We start from the raw sequence: 4,636 nt of genomic DNA, 5'->3' as shown, positions 1-4,636 counted from the left end.
GGGGGAGCGTGAGTCGCGACACTAGTCTTCTGTGCTCGTCTCTGATCCTCAAACCGAGACGGGCCAGGACCCCTAGGTTATTCGGGCTCAGACCTGGACTTTCCGTGAAGGCCGCTGAGCGCTCCTTTATACGTAAAGCGAAACCGGCGCATCGAAAAGAAAGCCCCTCTCTTTTTCCCGATATCTGCCATAGCCATAGCCGCCATGAATCTGCCACCAGCAGAGGCGGCCTGCTTAGTAGCACGGAGAGCGAGATCCGTGGTGCGGCGCACTCAGCTACCTCATCAGGAGAAAGGACCTCGCCTCCGTAATAGAGAGTGTGTCACCACGTGTGTAAGAAAACACCATGTGTCTAAATAGCAATATCAATACTTTAATATAAAAAAGGCAGGGGACATAAGTATCGCTTTTTATTTCTCCTCTTTCCTACTACTTGTTTCAGTTTTTTATAACCATTTCTTACTATGTGTCAGTAAGTTGTTGTTATTTTAGCGTGTGTTTGGCTCAGTGTTATTGTTTTTAGGATTACTAAAACTACTGTCGTTTGATTTGTATTATTTATCTATTTTAGTTTTAGTTACAGTTGTAGTAATGTTGTCATTTTCTTAGTTTTTTAGTATGTCTATATAGGCTTTTTATTAAGTTTTACTTTTATTTAATTTGAGTTATTTCAGTACTTCAACATACAAAATGGAAATGAAATAATATATATATATATATTGAATGTATTTATATATATGTACATCTATATGTGTGTGGCTGTACATTCACATATGTAGTTGTTCTTTGGTGTTTTTATCTATTTTAGTTTTAGTTACAGTTGTAGTAATGTTGTCATTTTATTCGTTTTTTTATTATGTCTATATAGGCTTTTTATTAAGTTTTACTTCTATTTATTTTTAGTTATTTCAGTACTTCCAACATACAAAATGGAAATGAAATAATATATATATATATATATTGAATGTATTTATATATATGTACATCTATATGTGTGTGGCTGTACATTCACATATGTAGTTGTTCTTTGGTGTTTGGCTTAGTGTTATGTTAGAATCATTATTATACTCATACCTTTTGTTCTTTTAATATTTTGAATTGTTTTTTAGCTTTATTTTTTTGTTTTCATTGAAATGTTTAGTTTTGAAATGTTGTATGCATTTGTCATTTTTTTTTTAATTTCTTTTTATTTTGCCCCCTAGTATAGCCCCGCCCCCTCACATTGATTGACAGGTCTCCGTGCAGACGTCGGAAATTCAAATGCAAAAGGAATTGCGATTCCATTTGAGTTTTGGCAGGTTACATGCGCGACGCAGCGAGAGTGAAAAAGCAGACTGGTAATTAATATTGCTATTTAAATATGACAGGCTCGTAACTCCTAAGACATGGAAATACAGCTGCAAATGGACTTTGCTTTTTCATTTGAAATGTGGCAGTCACTGTGTGTTCCCGAAAGCGCAAATGCAAACGGTAATGCAGGATTTGCAATTGCATTTGGATTATGTCACAATTTATGCGTCCACATATGGAAAACGCAATTGAAAATACAATTTGCAATTCCTTTTGAAAATTGTCCGGAATATTGTTCCATAATTCCCCAAATGCAGTCTTGTGCAATGAAAGGGGTCTTTTGTTTTTCTGAACACTATACGTTTAACTGTTTAATTGATTATAGTGCTACTCAGTATTTTCCTTTCTTTATATTTAGCTATGTGCGATCCCAAGCACTGATTTAGTTCGAGCTCAAAACATGAAACTGAGAGAGAGATTATTTCCCGCTCTGCTTCCTCTTTCAATCGCCGTTAAAAAAGAAGAAGATGATGAAAAAGCTCCCTATTTACAACAACAGCCTTTGCCCAGACACATTCTTATTCAGGTAAGTGCAGTTTTGGTGTTTTAAATGTTTTCTAGGGGTGTAATGGTACACTTATTCGTACCGAAAATTGTACCGAACAAATACAGTGTCATTTTAACCACTGCATGTGCGGAACTTAATCCGTTTCAATTCATAGCCGTGAATAAATCTTCACTATACTTTATTACTATACATTCTGTAATCGTAAGGTTTGTGTTTTGTTCTTTTCAATAAGAAACAAAGTCTCGTCCTTAAAATTATGTATATTTTATCAGGAAATTAAATCCATAAATGCCGTTTTGACGCTCTTTGATGTGGTGTGACAGACCGCTGCAAGCGGAAGCGCAGAGAGCAACCAGTCAGCAAATTTCCTTTGGCGCAGATCTGGATCATATCAACAGCTAAAGTGTGGCCCAGATTAGTTTGTGTTTGCCGGCCCAAAACTGGTCCACATCTTTTTAGCCAGAACTGAACCTAAACAGTGCCATAACCCAACCCAGAGTGAGCCAAATATCATCATCCCTTTCCTTTAAAACTCTTTTCTACTAGTTACAACCGGTTATAACGTGAAACAAACACGCTCATGTCATGTAATCTCAATCAGTTTTGCAACCACGGAAAAATGCCAATAAAACAGCATTACCTTTACCGCAGGCAAGTCATTCAGTGTCCACAGCTTGTTGCTAGAAAATTGCAATGTGCAAATGTGCAGTTTATATGTTTGCATAATTAAAAAAAAATTTTTGTGTGTTGGTTATTGTATCTAAAACTAAATACAAATTTAATGTAATTTAATAGATTGGGCTCTGTTGTTAAATGCAGCCTTTAATATTTTAGTATTGTGCTCTAATAGGGCTCTCTATTGTATAGCATTAGCTAAGATATATATTTTTTATCCTTAAGAAACTTGTAATTATAATTGAGTTTATTTAAAGGCAGAGCCATACATTGTTCAGTAAACCACTGTTTATTTAAAAAAAAAAAGAAAAAGCAATTGTATGTTTTCTCCCCCTGCTGTACAATGTATGAAACTGTGACTTCACAACTGAGGGACAATTACACTACTAATGTTTTCATTCATTTTATGTATAGAATTAAGTATTATTTCTAAAAATAGCCTGGTATTAAAGTAGCTAAAATGTTCCTAATTTAAAAAGGCACTCATGTCTCACTCATGAAAAGCATGTGTGCTGTGCTGATTTACACTCATTTATGTGCTCGTCTTGAAATAATATCTATGATACTAATTATGATATACTAATGTTCTTTTTTCTCTTCTTTTTCCTGACAGACTGTGAGTGAGAAAGACTGGCGAGACTTACTAAAAGTATCAACTTCTTTTATGTTCTGTATTGTAATTCTGTTATTAAAATTGTACTATAAACAATCCATTTTTATGTTTAAGATTTACTGTGTAATGGGTATTTTAAATAAAAAAAAATAGGTGTGGTGTAAATATGGTTAAATAATGGCATTTGGGATCTCCTTCTTTTTGTGAGACGCGGTAGTCCTGAGTGTATATGTAACGTTAGGTCATTTTTCACCCCTCTTCAGGAATAACTGCAGGCGATATTATGCTATATTTTTCATTTAATTTTGGTTCTGGAATATTATCTCAAGTGTCTTTTTGTTTATATTTTGACAAATATATTCCTCACCTCTTGTAATGTTGTTTCAGATAATTTATATGAAATGAAAACATACTAAGTTACTGTGTGTGTGTGTGTGTGTAGTGTCTGTGTGTGTGTGTGTGTGTGTGCGTGTGTTCTGTTGCAGCTTCACCGCTCATTCAAGTGCTCCAGTCTGGTTTTTGATTCTACATCATTCTTCGATATTCTACTTCATTTTTAAAAGTAAGATTAAATAGAGTTATAAACTTGATTTAGCCAACTATTTAGTCACATACTGACATTGATCCACACTACAGCTTAAACATGGAATAAATGTGCAATGTCAAAAGATTCATATCAACAGAGAATGGCAATGTGTTGTCACAATGGCAATGAAGAGGTATTTCATGCAGACATTGATAAGGGCTATGGCCATTGATGATACAGTAAGTGTTAATCATTCCAACGCGATCTGTTGAGTCATAAACATAAAATAATATAAAATGTCTACATTCACTTCGGAACTCGGATGAAAATTAAACTGAAACTCGGTATGGTAAACAACTAAAATAAAATGTGGCCTTATAATTGATATCTGTAGATTTATTATATTATAGATACAGTGATTTGCATTAAACCGTAAGTGCTCACCGTAAGTATTAAGCTTATTCATTTATTTGGTCGCTTGCATCCTTTTTCGACATCTCTAATAGTAAGGATCTTCAACTTGATTCATTCAAGTTAAGTTATTTATTTACATAGCATTCCCAATACACATCATTTCTAAGCAGCTTAAAGTAAGGTAAGTTAATCTGTTACCTCTATAATGGCTTAATTCTTTAACACTGAGCAGTTTTACTGGGCAATATGGCGATATATAACAATGATAAATGATCCACCGTTTGAGATCTAGCTATAGTGTGTTCTCCTCTTACAAAATTAGCCATGGTTTTGCTGCTCTAACCATAGTTCAACCATGGTATTTCTAATACAATTGTGGTTATATGAATGGTAGCAAATATGGCAAAAACACGGTTGCTACACGTTTACTATAATAAAACCATGGTTAATTTTCGTAAGTGTTTTAGCAGTTATATCAGTACCACTTTAGTGAAGGAGACTGAATACTATGTAATGAATATCTGCAGCCTCTCAAGACACACAACAGAGC

The 4,636-nt window shown here is 34.3% G+C and overlaps 1 long non-coding RNA gene across 1 annotated transcript in view; it reads left to right on the top strand.

Annotated features, from left to right (window-relative positions):
- LOC107575220 (uncharacterized) overlaps positions 1 to 2,580 on the top strand; it is a 7,985-nt gene extending 5,405 nt beyond the window's left edge. The window contains exon 3 of the long non-coding RNA XR_001607825.1: positions 2,568 to 2,580. This is a non-coding gene — a long non-coding RNA (uncharacterized lncRNA). The remainder of the gene's footprint in view (positions 1 to 2,567) is intronic.
- The last annotated feature ends 2,056 nt before the right edge of the window (positions 2,581 to 4,636 follow it).

Source organism: Sinocyclocheilus grahami, unplaced genomic scaffold (assembly GCF_001515645.1).
Source record: "Sinocyclocheilus grahami isolate Dianchi unplaced genomic scaffold, SAMN03320097.WGS_v1.1 scaffold2514.1, whole genome shotgun sequence".
In the NCBI taxonomy this organism is placed as follows: domain Eukaryota; kingdom Metazoa; phylum Chordata; class Actinopteri; order Cypriniformes; family Cyprinidae; genus Sinocyclocheilus; species Sinocyclocheilus grahami.
Note: the sequence above shows the minus strand (reverse complement) of the source record. Positions and strands in the feature narration are given on the sequence as shown.